The sequence below is a fragment of the Psittacula echo genome, assembly GCF_963264785.1.
Source record: "Psittacula echo genome assembly, chromosome: 1".
In the NCBI taxonomy this organism is placed as follows: domain Eukaryota; kingdom Metazoa; phylum Chordata; class Aves; order Psittaciformes; family Psittacidae; genus Psittacula; species Psittacula echo.
The window spans coordinates 133,995,591-134,020,883 of NC_137735.1; positions in this window are offsets into that span (position 1 = coordinate 133,995,591).

Sequence of the window (25,293 nt, forward strand, 5' to 3'; positions counted from 1 at the left end):
GAATAAAATCAATTTTTTTTTATAAAAAACGCAATGTTAAAATACGCATAAAATCTATTTGTAAAACAACAAGAAAATATTTTTAGTAATATTTTGTCTTTAAAATGTTATATTTAGCAATAGAAATAATATATATTAGATAAATACTGTCAACATTATTAATGCTAAATCCTAGATCCATTGTAAGGAAAGAAGAATGCTGTCATCACTATCTACAAGACTCAGTTGTAACTTTGGATTACACAGTGTTGAAGAAAGCAGTAAAAGATCTAGAAATAAAAGCCTTGCTCAACAGTATAATTTATTCTCCTCTCCAATATGCAAAAATAATTCTTCCTTGCTGTCACAAGATCACCTGCTTGCATAATCTGGCAAAGTATTCTATGCAGTTTATTCTGTCATTTTGAGTTTTGGCTAGTATAGCTAGGCTTTATTCCCAAGAAAGTAGATGCTGTTTTCAGCTTCTCTCATGAGAGGCATTCGGAAGATGCAGACATTTTCCTAACTGAGGCAGAACTGTAAAACTGAGTTGTGAGCCTTTGCTGCCAAAATTTGAGGAACCCAGATTAAGAAAACTATGTATGGATAAAACTGTCTAAGGGAACAAAAACAGGAAATGTTTTTAGATAAGAAAGAGCTATCAGGAATTTAAACAGGAAAGGCTGAGTACAGTTTGTTACTGCAGAATGCTAATGCTCTGTGCAGAATGACCATTGCCCTAATGATTAGAGCTTTAACAAAAACTCACTTCAAGTTCAGATAATCCAGGTCAGCAGTGCTAAGTGGTCCGCAAGGTACTTCACTGGTTAAAAAAGCTGAAAATGCAGTTACACACAGGGGAGGTGGATGTCCAGCTATGCCCGAAATTAGCAGGACCAAGTTGCAAACAAGAATTATCATCAGAAAAAGATGTAGGACACTCCAGAGAAAGCAAAGTACTCCAGCTAGAGTCAGGGAAATCAAAGGCAAGCTGTGATGTCCAGCAAAGCACCTAGCTCCAGCTGGAGCAGAGAAATGCAGTACAGTTGCAGGTCTACAGGAGCTGATCATGGGTATGGTGCACGCACACAGAATGAGCCTGCAAGACAGAACGCCTTTTAAAAAGGGGAGATGTTTGAATGGTTTAAGTGCCATTATGATAGTGGGCTTTATGGTGTGGCTAAAAGAGCTGCACTTGGCCATGGCAAGGCAGGTGAAATATGATCAGGCACCTGCTCACCATGCTGATTACTACTAGGAAACTCAGAGGCTTCAGGGCTCACTGAAACTTGCCAGTTATCAGCTACTTTGCAGATGGGTAGGAATTATTGTGCCAATGAAGAGCTGCATTTCACAGATTTCCACTTCCCGAGGCTCACAGCAGTTATCCAGGGAGGCAACTGGGCTGGGCTGCAGCCTGAGGCTCTGGTTTCAGGGCAGACCTGCAAGCAGTGGACAGTTAGACTGAACGCTTAGACTGAAACCCAGTCAATAGTGAGCAAAACAAGACTGCTTTTTTACAAAAATGAAACAACAACAAAAAACCAGCAAACCAACCAAAACACAAGCCAAAAATCCCCCAAAAACGTTATAACATTCTCCCAAGTTCTAAACTGACCCATTTGGTAGGTTTCCTTCATCTTAAATAAGACTTCTCTCTCAGTGATCTATGCTTCCTTTATGTGTTATAGCAAAGTAGGAGTAAGTTGCATGACAGCCCTTGTTTTTGCTAGGCAAAGTTGTTGTAAGTCTGGGCTATATTGTGCTTTATAATTTCCGGAGATATTCAGATGTATGTTTAATTAATGTATAAACAGTAGGTTTCTACAGTGAGTTTCTGTGCCTACAAAAACAGATCTGGTGTTATTGCATTATCTATTAAACAGTAACAGTAAGACAATACTTGTAAAAATATTTTTAAAAAGGTTTTGTGATAATGACACTGTAATACTGCTGCCAAGATATACCCTGTTGTAGCCTGGTCATGCTGAGTCAAAATAACAGATATACAATTAACTTCTTTATGAATTTAAAGGCAGGAATAAAATCAATTCAGATCAATATTTTACTGAATTTTATTTTCCAAAAATGAACATTTTTCATTTTTTGATGTAAACCTGTAAGATTTTTGACTAAGTATTCCATGAGGTTCAGATTGAAAATGTGGCAATATGCTTTATCCATGATTCAGACCTTAGAGGGATTTAAGGGAAGTGAGCTGGCAGATTTTTAAAATATATATAAAATTCTGTATCTTTATATAGATATGTATATTTGTCATTTGTGACACTTTATGTAAATATTATGTCCAGATTTTCCACCAATGGATGTGATTTGTAGAAGAGTTCTGCAGAAAACAGGGCTCATTTCTGTTCTGTTCAATGCTGTGCTTGATCACATTGAATTAATTATCCTATCATATCTGATAAAACTTGCACATGACTCACAGGCCAACAAAACATTAAGTAATGGTTAGGCTAGACAGTTATACGGAGTAACCTAGAATGATTGTAATGCTGGGCCCTGAGGGGGGAAAGTAAAAAAGAGATGTTTATATAGCTAAACAGAGAATATGTGTATGAAAAGGCAATTTTATCTCTTCTTGAAGTTTTAATGAGACCAGTATTGAAATACTACTTAAAGAACTAGTGTAGATGCACCAAAAAAGAGAAGTTGAAAATCTACAGTCAATGTATAACTCATCATAAAAATGCCCAGGGAGATTTCTCTAATAAGAAGGAGGAGGAACATGAGTGGCAACAGAAGGAGCTGGCTGCACTGCATCTTACAGCAGCTTGGACAATCTCTTCAGAAGGTGCCGCACATCCGTCTTCTACCAAGATGAAGGCATGGATTCAGAGCAGTCACCTCATGCCAGGCAAAGCACTCAGGAGACGGCTGACTGTCTCCCATGACAAGTACATAATTTAAAGGTTAGCGATAGATGGAGGATCAAACTAGACAATCCTTTTTTATATTTCATTAATGTCAGTCTACCTATGATAAAATAATTTAGGAATGAATTATAGCAAATCTCTTCTAATTAGAGATTACAGATTGCTTCAATGTGATCTTGCAGAAGATCTACAAGCAAAGCTGATTTTCTAAATGGTGTGATTGTCCCTTGGTTAAGATAAAGCTCTGTGACTTTGACACAGAATTCTGTAATTTGAATAAAAGTAATTTTAATTCATTATGAAACATGATGGAGATGCCTGGCATCTTTCATGTTCCTTTGAACTCCTTTTTAGCTCATTGCTAGCCTAACGGCTGCAAGACTTTACAGTTACAGTTCAAAGCCTAATTTATGTTACCAATTAAAAAACACCTAAAAGACATTGAAAACAAGAACTGCGGGCACAGAAGTATGCAGTACAGGTCTGTCCACCAGGTTTACCAAGCCTTTTACTGGATCTGACTGCTGAATTTTGACTCAAAGGTTTCAGATCTTGGTGACTGGCAGAAAAGAGAAGATTGGAAAATCACTGGTGTAGTTTTATTATTATGCAGAGTAGTCAGACTCTTGAGTCTCTCATCTGATATCTAAACAAGATAGTATGTGTAATTGATAAATATGACAGTAAGAGCTGGGAAGAGAACAAACAGTGCTTTCCAGTTACAGCATCATGGGTTAACATGTGATGTGAATGTGTAACTTGACCGTGGAGATTACAGAAACAAAGGACACTGTGACCAGCAGTAATAGTGACCTGATTTTACGTTGGGACTGCCCGCACTGTGCAGTGGTCAGGGGCTGGCAATTTCAGAGCTAGCAGGGACATTTTGTGCTTCAAGGAGGACTATATGGCCAGGTGTACTGCAGTGCCTCACCTAAACTGCAGAACTGGCTCCACAGCTCAGTTTGAAAATGTCTGTATGACCCGGACACCCTCTGCCCTGTCTGCAGTACAAGCAGTGATGAACATTCAGAGCTTGCTATGGCCCATTTAAGGCTGTAATGGAAGAGCAAACAACCCAGATTTCAGGGATGAGGAACAATAAAGGTATGGTGGCAGTATTCCCAGGAACAGGTGTTACACTATTGACTTGGCCACACCAGCCTAACCTGCCTAAATCTAAATATTATTTTTCAGACCGAACTTTTGCATTTTGACTTCCTCTTTATATATGTATATATATTGTTTATTCACAAGCATGTTACAGCTTCTAGTGGGTTGAAGCAGGCAGTGGGGTATCCCTCTATTCATACATTTCTGGTTTTTAATAGGATCTATTCAGAGCAAGACAAAAGCCTGACTGAATGCTGGGAGAAATTTTGTATCATGGAGTCATTTAAATGTGAACTAGGACATTCTCTGGACAATTACATAAAAATGGCAAGTGACCCTCTGTACAATAGTTGCTTTCAACATGATCCAAGGCCAAGACAGGCTTTTGACAGTTACATAATGCAGATGGGTCATGATCAGCCAACGCAGAAATGTTCAGCATTGTGCAAAATGAGAATCACATTTAGCAAAGTTGAAACCAAAAGGAGAAAAAAAAAAGACAAAAAAGCCTTAATTATCAGTATGCTGATCAATTTCTAATTGATAATATTTAAATTTATAAATATCTGTAGTTCAAAAACTAAATGCTAATGGAAAGACTGGAAAAGGCTGAAATAAGAAATCTGGGAGATCTTCAAGCTTTGACATACCTGCTTGCAAAACCATTTGTGATATATTGTAAATGGTTTATAAAACTACAGATCAGTGATCATATATGCTATATCCATATGAAATGCATGTGTTTTTATTTAGAAATAATTTACTATGCCTCTAAAATAGCTATACCTCTAAATTAGCTATAGAGCAATTTAGTTACACAACTGAATTCCAGAATTCACAAATCCAAATAATATAGCTTACTACTAGTGTCCTGCCACCTCTGCTTTTCTGCAAAAAAATACACTTGCATCAGTAAACACCACAATGCAGTAGTGTGAATTTTCCCTTCTCCCAGTGGTAATAAGGTCTTAAACTAAATGGAATTCATAGAATCATAGAATCAGCATGGTTTGGGTTGAAGGGACGCTAAAGGTCATCCAGTTCCAGCCCCCTGCCATGGGCAGGGACACCTTCCACTAGACCATGTTGCTCCAAGCCTCATCCAACCTGACCTTGAACACTGCCAGGGATGGGGCAGCCACAGCTTCTCTGGGCAAACCTGTTCAAGGGCCTCACCACCCTCATAGTAAAGAATTTCTTCCTAATGTCTAATCTAAATCTACCCTCTTTCAATTTAAAGCCATTCCCCCTTGTCCTGTCACTATATGGCCTCGTAAAAAGTCCCTCTTCAAGGTAATTGTGGCATTTCTGTGTACTTAATTTATACTGTGAAAGCCAAAGGCTTTACAGATGTATGTATCTTTCCATTTAGAAAAAAATTGCACTTAAAAACTTTATATATATTGTATATAATACATATAAATATATATAATATATAATATATATAATATATATAATATATATAATATATATAAATATATATATAAAGCCTAATATAAATTGGCTGCAGGGAACTAAAGCACAAGCTTCTTTGCTATCTTTCCTATAATTTTTTCACTGTAGCTTGAGGAGAAATCTATTGATATTAAACAATAATTCATGGTCTCCCCTTGCATTCTCTCTTTTACTTCCTGGATGAGACCAAGAATATTAATTACAATACAGGAATTGTAATATCATTTCAAATTTATTATCTTTTTGTGTTATCCCTTCTTTGAGAATAGCTGGCCCCTAATGCTCCACAGTATGTATTCCAAAATGCTGTAATGGACAATCACATAAAAATACATCAATGAGGAACTTTTTTTGTAAGTGAGTCTAATAATGGGTTGTTTGCACAAACTGGTGTTGCAAATATTAGTATCTTGATTTTGTGTTGCTAAAGACAATATTTTATTACTGAGTCTGATATTTTTTTCTCTCCTAAAACCTTCTTCTATCCAGTAAAATACTTTATAGTAGTGAAGAAGTGAATTACAAGTTGTGTTGAAAACAAGATTTTTATATCTACCCTTAGGTTCCTGCTTTTAATATGTATAAACTGAATTACAGTGGTGAATTTTATCAAGAAGCAGGATTTTTATGCTAAATCATAAAAAGAGGCTTCTATTACATGTTATGCGGTCTTTTCTGCTTCGAGGCTAGCTAGTTCTGGTTACTACTTCTTTGTGCCATGATGCGTGCTGTCAATCTATGGAACAAGTATTCAAGTGACTGAATCTGAATCTGTGTTTTGACAGAGCTTTTTTTCTAAAGGCTAACTAGGTAGGGAATTATCCCAAAATACTTACATCTCTCAACACAGTAAATATGCAGGGATTTAAGCTTTAACTGTTCTATGCAGCCTTCCTTACTATTAAAGAACATAAATAAGTAGAGCTACATCTTTTTGTGGAACTCTAGTACTTAAACCAGTACATCATCTCTGTATATCAGTGTAGAATTGTGGAATGACAGGTCCTTGATAGTAGGAAATGTGTTCATTATGAAAGTAGTATTGAATCAGTTCATTGCCAAAAACAAATAAAGAAGTGACAAAGCAATCAAGCACTGGCTGACAACACATAGTCAAAAGCCTGACAGGTTAATCTTTAATCTTGTTTAATATACTTATTGATTAATAAAGACCTTTCCAACTATACTATGCCAAAATCTCATAAAATTGGGTGGAACTTGCATGAGAATAAAGCGAAAGATATAGAGAGAAAAGTAAGGTTTCATCCGAACTGTAGTACTTCACAACATAAAGTATGTAGATATCTTATTTAGACCATTATCTTGATCCCACTGAATTTATAATGAATATTTCAAGAATTGCAGTGAACTTCAGATAATGCCCTTGCTGCACAGAGTATCTGATAGTGGACTTTATTCACCTCAAGGCAAAGCAGAAGTGCAAGCTTACAAATATTTAAACCTTTTCATTTAGTTTGGATGAATGAACCTCCTTTGAGAAATACAGCATTTAGCTTTGAGAAATACAGTATTTAATAAACCATGTGCTTTGCTGTGTTTTTCAAAAGCTTGCCAGAGAGGGACTCTTCATTAAGGACTGTAGCGATAGGACAAGGGGTAATGGGTTTAAACTTAAACAGGAGAAGTTTAGATTGGATATAAGGAAAAAGTTCTTTACTGTGAGGTTGGTGAGGCACTGGAATGGGTTGCCCAGGGAGGTTGTGAATGCTCCATCCCTGGCAGTGTTCAAGGCCAGGTTGGATGGAGTCTTAGGTGACATGGTCTAGTGTGAGATGTCCCTTGCCATGGCAGCGGCGTTGGAACTTGATGATCTTAAGATCCTTTCCAACCCAAACCATTCTGTGATTCTATGATTCTAGGTATCACAATGCTGGCCAAAATTCACTTTGAGTCATAAACCTCCACCTAAATTTCCTGCATGGTTTTTCTTACTAGGAAAACATTATACTTCATTGACCTTTTTTGAGACAAAGCTTGCATTTTTCCATATTAAAAGAAAAAAAAAAAAAAAAAGGAAAAGTTAAAGATACTTGCATTTATTAGTTTAAAGGTAGTTACATTTATGTAACCACTTTTTCTATCAATTTTCTGTCTGCTACCCAGAATCATCCACAATTAATTAATTCTATAGAAAATAATGCAAAATAAAAAAGACTTCATGGTGACTTAGATATCATTACTATGTTTCAGATGCTATCTGGCAACACTGCAATCATGGTAGGTGTGTACATTACTCATCTTTGTTCTTTGTAATAAACTCTAGGATATAGGGTGCCATTTTTGTTAGTACAAAAAGACTGTTCAAACATGGAAGTAGAAACTTGGGTGAAGCAGAAACAGAACATCCAGTCCCTTGGGTGATGTTCTGAACGTACACATTCAAAAATGTATTCTTTCTCGAAAGTGTGGCATGAGTAGTGAATGATTCAAGGAGAAAGATGAGCAGCCCTGCAGAGAAGGACTTGGGGGTGCTGGTCGATGAGAAAATGAATGTGAGCTGGCTTCAGTGTGCGCTCGCAGCCCAGAAAGCCAACCGTATCCTGGGCTGCATCAAGAGGAGCATGACCAGCAGGTTGAAGGAGGTGATCCTGCCCCTCTACTCTGCTCTCGTGAGACCTCACTTGGAGTATTGTGTGCAGTTCTGGTGTCCTCAACATAAAAAGGACATGGAACTGTTGGAACAAGTGCAGAGGAGGGCCACGAGAATGATCAGGGGACTGGAGCACCTCCCGTATGGAGACAGGCTGAGAAAGTTGGGGCTGTTCAGCCTGGAGAAGAGAAGGCTGCGTGGAGACCTCATAGCAGCCTTTCAGTATCTGAAGGGGGCCTACAAGGATGCTGGGGACGGACTCTTCATTAGGGACTGTAGTGATAGGACAAGGGGTAATGGGTTAAAACTTAAACAGGGGAAGTTTAGATTGCATATAAGGAGGAAGTTCTTTACTGTGAGGGTGGTGAGGCACTGGAATGGGTTGCCCAAAGAAGTGGTAAGTGCTCCATTCCTGACGGTGTTCAAGGCCAGGTTGGACAGAGCCTCGGATGACATGGTCTAGTGTGAGGTGTCCCTGCCTATGGCAGCGGGATTGGAACTTGATGATCTTAAGGTCCTTTCCAACCCTAACTATTCTATGATTCTATGAGTCCGTGATTCTATGCATATACTAACAGTTGTTGGCTGTGAAAAGTGAAATTTCTTGGTGTTAACAATACTGGTCTAATTAAAAGGAGCCAAAATGATAGAAATGACATGGCAAAGGCTTGTGGGAGAAAGAATCCTAATCACCTGTAATCTTGGGAGTTTAACCAAGTGGTTTCCCCCCACATAATGGGAAGCATAATTTGTAAAGGCCTCTTAAGATCTGTAATGTAAATGTAAAATTGTATGAGGAAAGCAGCCGGTATTAAGTTCATATTGTTAATGATTATAAAATGCGAGCAAAGCCTATGTTAAAGTAAGTAAAGTTAAATGAAAATTTACAAAAGATTGATGAAACATGAATATGGAAAAAATAATGCACACAGTGATGCTATCCAAGAGTGTCAGAATTGCCATATCCCCTGCTGTTTGCACTCCTGAAAGCATTCAAATGACACCTTGCATCTAAAGCCACAATTACCAAGCCTCTTCTTTTGCTTCTGTACTGAAGAGAAGAGGGGGATTGCTATGGAGACAATATATAGCTAATAGCTGGAGGGTAGGTGGAATAAATTCAATAAATAAACAGGTACAGCTGAAAAGAAGGAATGAGGGATGACAACCAAGTCTCACAAAACACTTCTGATTTTATATTGAAACTTTGAAACTTATGTAGAGATCAAATACTGTCGCTAAAAACTGATAAAGCCATTGAATCAATCAGGGAAATACATCAGGAAATTATGTGCTAGTCAAAATGAGAAGCTAACAGACAATCATAGGACCTGTTACTAAACCCTACAGCTGTTTCTCTGGCTTTGAACTGGTCATTTATATTATGGCATTCTCTGATCATCAGATTACTAAGAAATCCCTCTAGGTTTCCAGTCTGGGCATTGTGTGAGCACTTACCCTCTCTATTTGCCAATTCATTTCATCCTGTGCTCCTACCACCAGTATAAAGCTGGGCTGGTATGACAAACCAGCTCTGAGGAATAGAATCAAACAATCTTACAAATCACCTGCTGATTTAAAAAAGCAAATATGTGTCTGAGAAAAGTCATTAAATAATTCATAGTATGGCAAGTGACATAGAGTTACATTAATGGAAACAACACTGTTACCATGGTTAGTGTGAAAACCATGCCCAAAAGGAGCCAGTGCTGTTGACTGCTATTATTGATTCCAGAAAAACTCATTAGTTCTGCTTCTCAGCAAGTTATGAAATACTGGAGAAATGCCTGTCATTGTTCTCCTGTCAATTAGAACCAAATATAACAAAAGTATAATCTGGTTTTCATTACTGTGTCTCTGTTCCATATATAGCTCTGGCCCATTGTATATTATTTACTGTTGATCAACAGAAGTATTTTAATTGTGGGAAAGGAAAACTGACTGCAGTTGTTGCCTTCCAGTAGTCTTTCTGTGTACCTGGTCTGGCTTCACATCTTTCATTGCAGAGACAGATCATAAATACTTTTCCTTTAGTGACTTTTCCCTTTGTAATCAGATGGTTTGTGCAGGTTTATGCTGCCTTTGCTCAGATTCACAACCTGGTTCTGATTCTGTCACTGGCCATGTGTCACATCCTGGAAAAAAAGGAGGAGGGTCTTTTTGGTAGGGTTGGGGAGGAAGAGGAGAATGGAAAGGCTGAAGAGTTGTTGAGATTTTTCTACTAGAGCCTCAAATTCAGCACATCTCTTCTGTCTCAGTTATTCATCCAAATGGTAACTAACCGGCATGATGACTATTAATTTTTTGTGCTATTTGCAACAAAATGTCTTTGTCCTTTTTATTAGCATATAGCCTGAGTTCTTAAAGTTCATTTAAGTTCCTCATTACTCTTCTGTAAAGCAATACAAATCTTTTAATAATTTGCAAATACAGCTGACAGAGCTATCATTAGAAATTGGTTTCAGCTCATTCTTCTCCCTGTTGTCACCTAGTATCCTTCTAATCAAATGTGCCTGGCAATGAACTACAGCAGTTGGAAACTGACATACATTATCTTTTGCTCCTCTTATTGTAGATACAATAACCTGTTACAAAGAAAATACAGTGACTGCTGAGGGCAGTAGTATGCTGACATGACTAGATCCAACAAATAGTATTTGCCAGAGAAACTCATGAGCTATTCACTTTAATTGCTGTCATAATTGGTGGAAGAGAGCAAGTTGGTGTGCTGGGTTGTGAAGAAAGGAATATGAGGGATCATAACTGAGAATCCTGGACTCTTACTGCTAATACATCTTCATTTTAATGCAAATAGTATCAAGAGGACCAACATTGCTCAAAGTTTCTTTTACGACATGTTGACGTGTAGCAGATGTGAACATGCATTGTACAATTCTGTATGTAGAGAAATATACAGACTCCTCACATTCTCCTAGGATAATAAAAGCCTGATGTGCAGAGTTCAGTGAACCCTGATGTGCAATAGTTCTCTGGCTATTCTCTGATAGCTCTCTGATTCTTCTCTGACTACCACCATTCTCTGACTACCACCCATTGATCTCAGCCTACACTTTCTGCTCTTAGGCCTCTACTCCTGGGTTGCCACCAGACATTGCAGCAGCACATGCCCTGTTACTTGACCTGTTCTTGGTATAGCAGGTGTCCAGAGAGTGCAGCATGGGGCTGGCCACATGTTAACCTCTTCGCTAACAGTGGGTGCACAGTGCATGCTGGCATCTGTACTGCCACAGTAATTGAAGGTAGATCAGCTGCGTCCAAACTGTGCTCCCATCCATCTAGAAATTAGATATCTAATCTAAGCAATTTATCTAGTCTGTGTTACCTCCATGTAAGCAATGGGAAAGAAAAAGTTCTGAAAGACAATTTGTCTCCTGTTGTATTCAAGCATTAAGGGATTAGATGAGACACTGATTTATCAGCCCCTCTACACTGATTACAAAGGGCACCTATATGACTAGCCTAGATTACACCACTTTCCAGATGATTAGAGCTTGGAGACAGGAATCCCACCAAACCTGAGTGACAGGGTAACTGGTTGAAAAATAAAGTACTTCATTGAGGGAAGCTGAACTATGGGACTGCATAGAAGTTAACAGGTAAAACAATAGAAGTAGTGAACCCATAGATCTACATGTCATTGTAGTAAAGTATTGTAAATGAGTTTGTAGTGTAAAGAAGCTTTGTTGCAAAATGCCATACTATACCCCAGAAATGGAGACATTACCTTGTGTGTTGAAATTCTTGTGTTTTCACTGAAACACACACCACCACCCCCACCACCACCCAAATAAACTAATGTCACAGTATTTTGTAGTTTTATTTATGGGCACTGATAGTGTTCTAAAGTATTTTAATGTTGTTGAGTTATGGATACCAATGTCTAGGCACAGTAACTCTGTGAGCAAATTATCAACTGTACAAATAAACAGAATTCCACTGGTCCAAGTACAGCAATACTGATTTATGCCAACTGTGGTTGTAAAGCTATGTATTTTGATGGGAAGCTTTGAGAAAAATAATTCCATAATATAAAAAGTGTAAAGAGAAATCTGAAAGCAGAAATAATTCTCTCCATTTAACTGTCCAAGATGAAACACAATTGCATCTTTTCTTCTTTTGTGCATTCTTATTTATAGTACACAGTAAACTATCGAATGGAAACAACTGGCATATTGTGTAGCTTCTAATGGTGGCTGACACTAATTCAAATAGATGATCTTGACAGCATGCCCAAAGAAATGTTTCAGCTTTACAATCTAGAAAATGTTGTGTTTCTTCTGTGAACTAAGTGCTTGTATCAAACACATATAGATACAGTTTTTAAATAAGAACATAATCTTATTTCATTGTGGCTGCATCATTCAAGTTTGTCGCCCCACAGAGAGGAAAAGGAGTTCTTGAAAGGGATAGAAAGCCTCACTGCTCAAATGAAATAGTACAAAAACTACTCATACAGCTGCATACTCAATCATATGCATACTCAATCATATACATACTCAATACTTAGTGCAATACGTACTCAATCCCATGTTTTCATCTCTAAGAATGGTATTAGCTGCCAGGGCTCAGAGCAGAAGGTGTGATTGAATCCTGAGACTCCCCAGATAAGGCTGTGTGAACTTGTCAGGCCTGCACCAGAACTGTGGCAATGTACAGACTGCAGCTGCAGGGTAGCCAGGGATCAGACTTAGGAGTTTTGAATGGATGCATGTGAGCATGTAGGCCTGTGATTTTGGGGAATATCAACTCCATAAGCAAACTGTAGAAATAAATTCAAGGTGCCTGATGTATCAGGCTGTGGATGTCTTAAAGTTTCTATCAGATTTGTATGTTTGTATGAAGGGTGAGAGATGCATCTAATCTGGAACACTACCAACAGTACAATGGAAAGTTCAAGACTGCTAGACTTTCCTTTCTCATGCATTATACTTAGAGGTCATTGACTTTCTATATAAACGTTTGGCATGTTCTATATGTTTGGCAAGTTCTATAAAAAACCTCATTTGGTCAGAGCAGTCCTAATTAGTACAGAAGTGTGTGAATAGATCAAACGCTTCTGGTGGTTTTCCTCTCTGGTATCGGAGCTAACATTTATTCTTTTGATAATGGTCCCTTTCGGTTACAGACATGAGGAATCCAAGCATTGTGTTGTGTAGGCTGCAGCCCAAAAACCTTCACAAAAGCTATGTAGACAAGGTGTGGCCTGTAAGGTGTTTTGCGTTTACAGTAAACTGACATGATGAGAAAAGGTTCTGTGTGTGACCTTGCTGTTATGGACAAACTGACAGCTTAACAGCTGCCATAGCTTGTGTTTTGTACCAGTTTTGTCAGAAATGCTGTGCGTGTGATATGTCTAAGTGTAAATCTGACTTATTTTAAGTGAATAAATACTAACTCCTGTTGGAATGCTCACTCCAGAATAACTATGAAATGGTGTAATATCACAAAGTCTGACATTTCAATTTTTGAAAGCATTCACCTGTTTAATAAAACACTCAGGAACAATGTTTTGTCTTCACGTGCAGCATTATATTAGTTATATGCATTTAGTTATAAACACGAGTATATCCATTAAAATGATTTGTTGTGATAATTCGGAGTAAGAATCACTTTCAGACATCATGAAAGGTCTGTACAAGCTGATGTGCTGTTAGAAGGTGTCCACTACTGTGCCAAAGTGTGACACATTATGGCATACACAAATGCTATACAGCCTAAGGGGAAGCTTCTATGCTGCTGGGACTAGTTATTCCTGGGTCTCAGCTCAGCTGCTTACTGGATTTGTGACTTCAGGATTTATTCTTACTCTCTCTGACCAGCTCTGCACTATTTGTTTTTGCTGAAACTACCTGTGGTTAATCTCGGCCTGGCAGCTCCAGTTTTGGCAGAAGGAGTTGGAATCTTGTCACTTCTGATGCTCCAGTAGCCACTGGCAGTTAAACCATCCCTGGGTTCTGCATACCTGCTCTGACAGAGGGCTAAACCTCAGACAACTCCTACAGAAATCACCTAGTGATAAGCATGATGCATTATATCAGACAGTGATGTGCCCAAAGTGTATCACTGTTTCCTGTTTCCTGTTATGACTTCAGTGCAATGCACATGTTCTACTGGCACCAAGAGGTCAGCTGATAAGAGTAAACCCCACATTTTCAGTCTCCAGCCTTTATAAAGATATGGCCTGATTGGCATTAGAAGAAATAGAAAAAAAATGTCAGGATAAGTCATAAGGAAGGTCAATATTTTATTTAATTTACATTTTTATATTCTAGGTATTTAAAAAAAGTCTTTTATTCAGTACGCCCATTCGAGGGTGAACAGCCTCTCCTTTAGCATGTCCTAGTTAAGAGGGCTTCGTACTAGACTATAAATGTGACTTTTTATCCTAGTTGTGTGCCATAATATTGACTGATTTAACTCTGCATCCATCAGTGCAGTCTATTGCACCCTCATTCTCTTGATTGTCTGTAATGTGTGTACTCCATAAATAACATCAGTTCCTCTGTTTCTGGGACACAGCCTCAAGGGGGCTAGTTAAGTTTTATCAATGTTTGGGTTGTTTTACAGTTTGTTTCAGAAATATACTGGCAAGTGTGACTGCAAATAAGTTACCTACCATGCCATGATTGTGTAGACTCTCTTGGTCTTCTTGCAAATAATTTTGGATGTATACTGAATTTGAATTGTGGACTCCACAACATTGGTTGTATTTCTGCGGAAATGATGTGCGTTTATCAAACCGAAAACTGAGTGTTACTCATCTGTATTCTGTCCACTGATTTTTCTTCACAAGAAGACTAAATATGGGTCATGGTTCTCTTCTGTATAAATGTGTATTTAAGATTTGGAATTAAATTCAGAAATATAAGAAAAACAAACAAACAAACAAGCACCAAACAAGAAACAAATTGTTGAGTGTTACCTTTGGATTCATTGATGTTTTGTTCAAAATGGTCTGTGAATGAGGCTTTACCTCAAATTAAAATGGGCACAGTTATCACACCTGCTGGTCAGTAGCAAAATATACAGCCTTAGTCCAATATACAGGCCCCACTCCAAAACAGCAACTGTATTCTATTGTAAATAAAAAGTTAATTTCCCCCTGAAGGCTATAGTTATGGGATCAAACATTAATTAGAAATCTTATTATGAGAGATTCATACTATAAACCAAATCACAGATGTCAGCCAACAATATAATTATGATATCTTGGTGAGAATTTGCAAATTATAACCTTTAAATAATGAATTTGAGCCAGCCAGTTCACCATGAGTTCATATTCCTGATTTTCAGCATTTACACTTGTCCATCCGTTAACAACTCAATTTCACAACTTCATGTGATGCCTGTGGGATTAGACCCTGGGTGTATGGGCACAGTGCAATGGGAAGCCACTGGGAAGGCTGCTACTGTAGAGTTGAGGGTGTTTCTTGTGAGATGCCCATTGGGACCACAGCATACTTAAAGCATACTCTTCATTTTATTTCCTTGTTTGAGCGCACAGTGTGGGTTTGACAGAGTACAGCAAAAAGGAAATAATTTAGGCAGGATGTCAGCTTATTGGGGAATGAAAAAAGGCTCAGAGGCAAAGAAAGCTGTGCTTGGGCTCTGTTCTGACAGTTTTAGTCAGTCTGTAGGGCTATTAAATCCTGGCATTTCTTCAGAAAGCAAGGCGCTCTGCAGCTAAGGCAGGTTTATAAGGGTAAATTCAGATAAAGACCAACACAGACTGAAAAGAAAACAGATAAATGTGGATAGGGCACACTGTAAAGGACTAGGTGGGGAATACAATTAGTGTTGTCTGGACAACAGGCTGCAGAGAGGTTATTCCATTGTCACAGCAACTAAAAGCCGAGAGGGAAGAGCAATAAGCAGTGGTAAGTGCTGTGGGCTTAACAGTATTCAAAGATGTCCCACAATGCCTTTTTTCATTGAGTTTCGGATTAGGTATTAACTGCAGTTGTTTTATCCCTTTCCTGCAGTGTACAGTGTGCACTGTTCCCATGTTACAGGCCTGTTTCTGTGGAGTGCTGTATGCTTCAGCAGCACAAAGCACCCCATCTCACCCCTGTTTGTAGAGGAAACCTGTGTTATCTATCTGGTAGTACCAACATCTTTTTATATTTTGCTTCAAAGCATCTTTAAAATATCTCCTGGGCTCTGCCTATGAAGATAGTCTGATTTTTCTGTCCATTTCACTTGTTTCATACTTGCATTATTCTACTGACGTCAGACTGGTTCCTGTTTTATACCATGCAAGACAAAACAAAAGATAAGATTTTGTAGTGTGCGAGCCTATGGCTGTGAGTGATTTGGTGTCTCATCAAACTTGTCGTGTCAGACGGAAATAAAACTGGAAACTGGGCGTGCAAATGAGCAGGTATTGACTACTGACTTCTGCTGAAGACGGGCTGCAGCAGGAGAAATCCTATCGGTAACAGTGTGAAGTAAGGCTACAGACCGACGGTGGTTTTGCAGCAAATGGAAACAAGCCGCAACATTACAATGCACTATTTATTTCAAATCATCTCTGTTTTGGCAAGCGGGGCTTCTAAAAACAGCGTCTGTGGACCCGGAGCCCCGTGTTACTTCATTGAAAACACCATTTTGCCACCTAGTGGTGGGCTCTGTTTATGGTCTGTGCGTTTCCTTCACAAGCTTGTGTCTGTTTACTGTCCTGTGAACTGCGCGTTGACCAGGCAGTTTTTTCTAGAAGGCATACAGTAATTTTCCAGTGTAAATGGAGTTTGTTGGGGTGAAACAGCCAACTCTATTTCTCTATTTATTTCACGTATTGCCTGGTTTGGAAAGTTTCTTAACATTCAGGATCTGTATTATTTTGCTAAAGATCAAAATAATTTGTCTTTTAGCCCTGTTGAAGGTTTTAATGACAGTGCATTTTCCAAAGTTTCACTCTGGTCTGATTTTCAGAGTAGATAGAGGACTTCAAGCTGTACCACAGCCACGAAGAATCTCTCCTACCACCCACAGCTTTTTAGACTCCTTGGGCTGTAGGTGCGCTGGTGCATTGTTGTGTTGCATGTAATTTTGATGGAGATAGGAAGCTGCTCTACAGTCCCCATACAGTGATAAACCCTTGTGGAACAGCAGCAGTATTAAGCAGGCCTTGCAAACCCCTGTACTAACTGCAGGATTTTGTGCATGGAAACAATCCCATCTGGGTTATATTTAGTTATAACAAAGCTGTCTTTTGTTTAACATCTCAGAAACAGCTGTGTTTTGTCCATAAGTCAGAGAATGAAACCAGGAAAAAAAAAAAAAAAAAGGTGTATTGTTTTAGTCTGTGTAGTTCTATTTTGATGTTTTCTTCTTGAGGGGGGTTGCATGGAAGGAATCAATTTCCTGAATGGTTTGCCAAACATGTCATTTAAACCTCTGAAATATATGACAGAACTCCAGTGATCTTTTCTCTTACTATAATGGCTCTTGTACTGGAGAGGGCTTGCTAAGTATTACTGGTGAAATTATACCTTCCTAAGAACACTGGTGCTGGCTATGAAAAAAGGACCATATAGAGAGGAAAACCATTCAGGACCTAAGACTCTAAGGCAATTGCAGACACTTCTTCACAAAAAAAATGTCCTGTTTCTAAGTTCTCCCAGTCACTGGCAACTGATGAGAAGTCAGAAAGTATTGTGCAAAGACCACAGCACAATACTGAGGTTGTGACAGCCTCAGCCTGAGCATGGTTGCACTAAGTCAGCTTGGGGAGGGGCTAAGGGCACCCTTAGCAAAGGTGAACTCAGAAGTGATGGGGATGGTCTGGTAAGTGAGGATGGAACTACACACAAATATTCCATCCTCATTTTTGTTTGACTGGTTATTCATTCACAACATGGCATTGTTGTGCGTGTTCCTTTACAGGCAGACTGACTAGGATTTCCAAATGAAAGCAAGTGACTGATTGTCACCTCCTATAAAAATCCATCTATAGTGGCAAAGCATCCTCCTAAAGGCTAAAATAAAATTCATAGGGCAAGAAAACATAGTCCAGAATTGGATGTGAATTGACAGGCTACACCAAATTTTATCAACTTCCTGAATACATTTTGAAGTAAACTAACAAAAATATCCACAAAGAACTATTTTAACTCATGATGACAAATATGAATCCTAAAGAGGATTTATTGTTCAACTTTTCTTATCTCTCCTTTCTCCCCAAAATTAAAGAATTTCATTTATACAGTCAATTTTCAACTTGACTTTATTAACAGCAGAACTCATACAAAAATACTTGTTTGTTTCATTGACTTTTTAACTTTGGTGAGATTAATGTGGATCTGTAGAAATTCCCAATAAGGGTGTTACTTCTTCAAATATCTTCAATATTCTTATTAATTTCTTCAAATGAATTCTTTCATCACACCTGTAAACTGTCGAACAATGGTTTCTTCCTCATATGTATGTCAAATCATACACGAGTAGAGCAGTGAGTTTTACTGTGCATTTGAATCAGGTTGTCATGGTACAGAAACCTGAAACCATGACCCTTATTTCCGTCAGCTTCACCTCTTTAGTAAACAGATGGTATTTGGTTTGGCTGAGTGAACCGAGATGTTTCTGAGCTGACTTTAATGATCCATCTGTCCACCAAGTTGTTTTTCAACAAACTGTAGGATCATAGGATAATTCAGGTGGGAAGAGACCTCAGGAAGCCTCTCATTTAACCTCCTCTTTGCCCATTTTGTTGATTCAGAGGTGTCTCTTGTTCCTATCACCCTTCGCCCTTTGCTTTCCAACCTGTTCACTGCCACCTCCCTTAACCATAGGCTGTTATTTCCGTCCCCACAGTTTCAAGTTTGAAGCTTGTCTCACCAGGTTGGCCAGCCCATTGTCAGTCTCTTGCCCTATGTTGTCATGCGGATCACATCTCTCCCTAGCAGTCCTCAATCCTCAGAGAGGATCCTTTGTTTTTAAAAGCCAAATCCCTGTTGATGACGCCAGTTACATGACTAGGTATTGATTTGCAGAACCATCTGCTCCTTCGCACACAAGACCAAGGAAACACTGCCTGGGCCCCCATGCCCTTTAGCATCATGCCTGGAGCCATGTTGTCACTCCTGACTACCTGTTAACAATACAAGCAGTCTATTTCATTGCTGAAATCAGATGCTTATATTTGAAATATAACTTCAGTCGAATGTTCTTTTAAATATACAATTACTATAATTTCAAGACTTTAGATAATTTTCTATTTTCTTATCCAAATTTGATCAAACATTGAAGCTTGGAAAAACAGTTACTTAGAAGTAAATATAATCGTAGAAATCCTTTGAACTTATTTCACCACATTCATCTTGCATCAATAGTGTGTCTTAATAATTCTTTTTTACTTGTGAATTTTATAGACAGAGATAGTATTTATTTCAGCTATCCCTAGACTGGAAAAATCTGTATATCTCTGTATACCTGTAGACTTTTCTGGTGATTTGTTTGTAGAGTGCTCTCTTGATTTTGAACTCACAAAGTAGAGAAAAAGGACTTTTCATAAGAAATGACCTTCTCACAAGAAATGACCTTTCTGTTTCTGAAATATCTGTTCCTTCAAGAATCCAGGAAAAACTGTCTGCCCTGGTTAACTCTGCTCAAAAGGGCAATTAAATATTTCCCTTGTAGCTCACACCTTTAATTCATCTTGTACCTCAGGTTGCACGCAATGCAAGGCAGTTCTCAAAGAAATCCTGAACTCCTCCTCACTTAACATTTCATATTTTCTGTCTTAAAATATGTTTTCCAGTGGGAATAATTTGCTACAAATTAATTCTATGATTTCACAACACCTCTGCAGTGCCATTTAGTAGTGTCTTGGCTTCCCATTAACTACAGTAGTGAGTGGGATTTTTTACAACAGTATTTCTTCTCAGTATTTCAACTCTTTTCTGTAATTACCTCTGCTGTTAAAATGGCCTCATTGTTAAGTTTAGTGAAAACTTCACAAACATTCGTTGTCTACACAAATGGAATGAAATCTCAGCTACAAAATGCCAATTGATTATACAGCCTCGAATGAAAGATTATACTTCTTCTTTTGCATTATTATTATAATTTTCGTTTATGTTCTGTTCTGAAATATGCAGAACAGCTTTTTTTTTTTTTCTCCTGTTGTTCAGTGTTTATACAGAATATTTGATATTAATTCCAAGTTATGAAACGAACATTTATCTTTGTAGGTTGTCAGTTTAGGAGACCATATGGCAAAAAGTTAGCAAACCAACAAGGGTGTCTTAGCAGAGAACAAAATACACATTCTTCTGTAAAGTACTGATTTCATATTATTATATTGGGGATATGACAGATATAAGGTACAAGCAAAAAAAGGGTGTTGCATCTATAGTCTCATCACTTCATGTAAAAACACGTGTTGATCCAGTTAGCAATGACGGATAAATAAAGTCCCTAATTTTTCCGTAGTAAGTCTCTGCCTATGTAAATCTACAAACATATTTCACAATTAATGAATAATTATATTCATCATTAGGAAACTGTCTGAGTCGTGTGAAAGTATAGAATTGTGCTGTCTACCAAGAAAGAGGAGAAAAGTTTATCAATGGCTCTGTTATATGACATCTATAAATAATCCAAGACGTGCATCTTGCCTGCCCACTTTGCAAGCACACAAAAAGAACACAGTGATGGGGAGCAAAATTCACTGCTGGCTGCTTTTTCTCATGCATAGATCATCTGTTGATCTAAAATGAAACAAAATTAGTGCTCCATGATCTTCAGCAGAGCAGTAACCAACTGGGCCTATCTCAAACCTGTCTGGATGGAGCAGTTGAGAAGTTCTTGTGCAGGGAGAGAAAGGATCAGTGAGAAAAACAACCTGCTTGGTTGTGAGAATACTTAAAGAAGCCTATACATGCAAGATGGAAAAAATAACTTTCTCTTCACGGCAGAAAGGACTGTGCTTGCTTCAGAAGCAATTTTCTCCTCATTACCTGCTAGCAGGACTCCAGTGGTAATTCAACTTTTAGCAATGTGAGTAAAATTTAACTTTAAAGAGCTACTATACCCCCAAAGCTCAGCAATAATAACGTCCTCTTTTTTTAGGAGAGAGACTGCTGAGCTAGTTGGTGGTAAATTATAGCTTCCCTCATAGATCCATTGTACTCGGGTATCACATCCTTCTCCTCGCCAACCTCCATTTTCCAGGAGCTACCCTGGCGTCTGCACCCTCCAGCTGGGCAACTCACTCGGACACAGATCATGCTTAGACTTCCCATATCTCAGCTCTCTCAGCTTTATGACATGGTGATGTCTAATTCATGTGGATGTCTGCACTTGCAATAAAATAGGAAGGTAGAAGAGATGCTTAGGCCTGCTTATTAGTTTCTATCACTGACCACCCTTTATGTCTTCCAAATATCATCACTCTGTACTTCAGTCCTTCCTAAGCTCTGATTATCCTTCTTTTTTCTTATTTTAGCCCTCAGGCATCAAACACAATTCTGGTGAGAGCAGTAGTTTTAAAGAATTGGTTTTAGTTTAAAAAGCAGTTTTACAGCAGGATTGATTTATTTAATAGCCATCTTTCTAACAACCAGGAACCTTGGGAAAAGTTGCCTTTGTCCTCTGTGCTTTAAAATGAATGATTTTTCATGAGTAGAATTGCCTATGAATTCTTAATATGCAAGCTCTATGAAAAGCCAACTTAAAATGCTGAGCAGCAGAGAATACTAAGAAAGACTGAATTATGTTGCATTAGCAAAAGCAGTCAGAAGACCAAGAGTTGATTTAGGCACTGGAAGTCTCAATCTGTGACAAAGTTAGACATTATATGTCCTGTCCATTCATCTTCTGCACCATGCTTTTCCAAACATCACATCTGCAGTTCCTGATTCTTTCTACAATTACTAGAGGCAGCATAGGATCACTATAAATAGACAAAGAAGAAAATATTCGGGATCTAGCAGCTCTTTTTGAATGAGAAAGTACAACTCCCAAGATTTAGCTATAATCGTGTCAGTCTTTGTTAGTGTACGCTAAACCCGACCTCCCAGAAGAGAGAAATCCCAAATCTCATCCACCTCTATTCAAGTAGGTACCTGTAGCAAGAATATGTCTTTGAGCCCTCACACTGTCTCCTGCTTGCCTATATCGAGGAGAAATGAGCTGACCCCTGCAGCTAGGCTCATTACAGTGCCTCTGAGCTCTGTCTGACCTAAATGATGGCCTTATAGGTGATGAAGTAAGCCAGGATCACTATATAAATGTTATATATTTAAAAACTTTCCACAACTCCTTGCTTTTAAGCTCACCCTGATTCTAATAAACTAACAGACGATTTAATAGAAATGCTAGCTTAGAAGAAATGTGTATTTACTAACATTTATTTAAGTTCTTGTGTATACATGCAGAACTATCAGCTTACGTGGCATTACTTTCCTTACACATTCAATCCCTATAGCTTTGAAGTCACCCAGCCAAACAAGAATAAGAATGTTCTGGAGATATATTGAGTCATGGAGGAAAAAAGTCACCAGAGCAGAAGCTGAGAATTTCTGAAACACTTTGCAACCTTTTAGCATCTTTTGGGGTTTTTGGGAATTTGGGTTTTGTGGGTTTTTTTCTTTTAAATGAGCTTGCTGGGAAAAAAAAAGGGAGGAAAAAAACCCCAAACCAACAACAAAACAACAAAAACCCAGAAGAAATCCCAAGACCCTCTGGTTATAGGAATGAGTTGCAGCATGGGTAAAGAAAAGCTTCACAAAAAAGGGAAATCTGAAAGTTCAACTGAATCCTTAATTGCAGAGTACAAATCTTACTATAAATAGTGAACTATTTATAAGTAAACCTATAATATGTATATAACAATTCTTTATGTTAAAATCATGGGTATGTCTTGGAAAACCACTCATCTCATGAGAGTTTCATGGATGCCCCGCACTGAAGGACCTTGATCACTCAAAATACTCCTTTCCCTGTAGTACAATACATGAATAAAATTAAGTTTTCTTTTTTTATTTGCCAAATTGAGCACACATACAGAGCACTGATTTTATAGATTATGTGGGTATTCAGAAGTTGAAAGTGTTAAGGAGGCGATATTTTGATTGATGAAAAGCTCTTAAAGAAGAACTCTGCTTAAAATAAGGGCAGGAATCAGCATAAGTAAGTTTTTCATGCCACAAATGGGTGGTGTTGGAAGAGTTTTCTCAACAGAGAACCACACTAAGACAGGAAACATCCAGTAAGCTTTTAACACCCTTTGTATTTATGAGAATTACTTTGAGTCTGAGCCATAAAGTATCAGTCTTTTGGGACTTACCCTCTTTCTTATGTTTAGTTCAGCAATAGTCATATTTGGAAGCAGAATATTTCTCTTTCCTGTTGTGCTTTAGTGACAGCTGTAAATGTTTACTTGGAGAGGCATATAAACATGGGTATGCATCTGAGATTGCAGAATAAAAGGAAGACAGAAACTGGGGACCACTCATTCAAAACAAGGGAGGAAAGGGGCCAATGAATCACTCTTTCCTGGCACTCTGTAGCTATCTGTCCAGCCCTGGGGGTAGACGGCATATATTTCTGTTTCACATTGTCTGGATCCTTAAAGAAAAAGGGCTCTCAAAAGTGCCTCAAAAAATGGCAAAATGTCTCTTTTTGCCTTCTGTCCTCAGCTGCACCAGCTCTCACCAGCTATTGCTGATAAACTGTCTCAGAACTTGTCAAACAGATGCCAGAATAGAGCATTGCCCTGTGTTATTTGCAAGAGGAGTCTACTTCCAAATAAAATACAAGGCAGCTGCACCAGAACATGAAAGCAGCTTCCCCAGAGTAGTCTGACTAGTTGAATTGAGAGTTGCTGAGATTTCTTTGGACTCCAGCTTTGCCCTTGCCCCCTCTTTTCTTTCTTTCTGCTATTTGCCATTATCTTAGATCTGGGTTGCTGTCAAAAAAATGGGCAGATTGACCAGGCAATTGGGCTCTACACAGCACTGTGGCACTAAAAAGCCTGAAAATGTCCTCAGGCTTCATGGCATCCTGGCACTGCCCTGTAGCCCTCAACACCATATTGCATCTCTGGATAATTTTGATGCTTGTGGACCCATATTGCTACCTTGCTAAATGAAGGCTCTCTTCTTGCTGTTCGTTCCAGATACAGCAGTGTTGACAACATTACTGTGTATACACTGCATTGGAATGCACAGATGAGATTTGGGGATTTCAAATATCTTAGAATATTTGTTCAGCAGTGCAAACATTAGCAGCCTGTATGAAGTTCTGCCTCGGGATCAGGTGCAGAATGTCACAGCTGACTCAGAAGCATGGAATTGCAATGGCATATTGTAAACCAGGCAAAATCCTACCCATCAGCTTGTTTGCGTATGTAGAGAATACTGATCTTAAATCCTTTAAACTACGATCGGGATAACAAGGTGGATGTTTATAGGAGTATTTTCTGTGAAATAAACCCAACAACAAAACAAAAGCTGATGCAAAATAAAACCACTCCAGATTAAATTTAGGACTCAATAAACTCCAAGTGAAATCCTAAGACCCAGAACTGTTAAATTTAAGACAGATAAATTTGTGAGGTCTTTAAGGTATGTGTGATTCTTGCCTCCAAATATCTGAAAAATGTGTTACTTGGAGGGTCAGAGGTGTGTTTGGGAATAGCTGTTGAGAACTTTGTAAAATAAGGATATTAATGTAGGCTGACACTGAATAAATCCACTGTGCATGCACTGAAACTGATCTGCCAAATATTGGATGTTGTTGTTTATTTTCACTGTTCTGTATGCACTGCTGAGCACTTCACTGTGATAAGCAAACCTCTCCAGATAGCTCTCCAAGCCATCAGCCTAAAGTATGCCAAGTATGACTGGAGTTTCTCAACCAGGAAGCCCATAGTGGAAGACAAGCATCATACATGAACATGAATAAAACAGCATGCTTGTTCAAAAAGCCTTGAAATAGGCAATCATTGAAAATTTCAGTTAAATTCCCTGTAATCACCAGAAACGTCCACTTTTCTGGAATATCGGCTGAGCATTGAGGTCTTATTTGTTATCCTGAAACTGGTCACTCCTTCCTACCTCTGTGCTTTCCCTTCTCTAATGCTGTCACAGATTGGCTGCAGTAATCTGGTTATAGAAGGCATTCAGCCTCTCTTTGTGACAGACCTTGGCAGTCTCTCATATGGCTCAAAAACATAAGCTGGGAGAGAGGAAAGGAAGTGGAGGGACAGAGAAA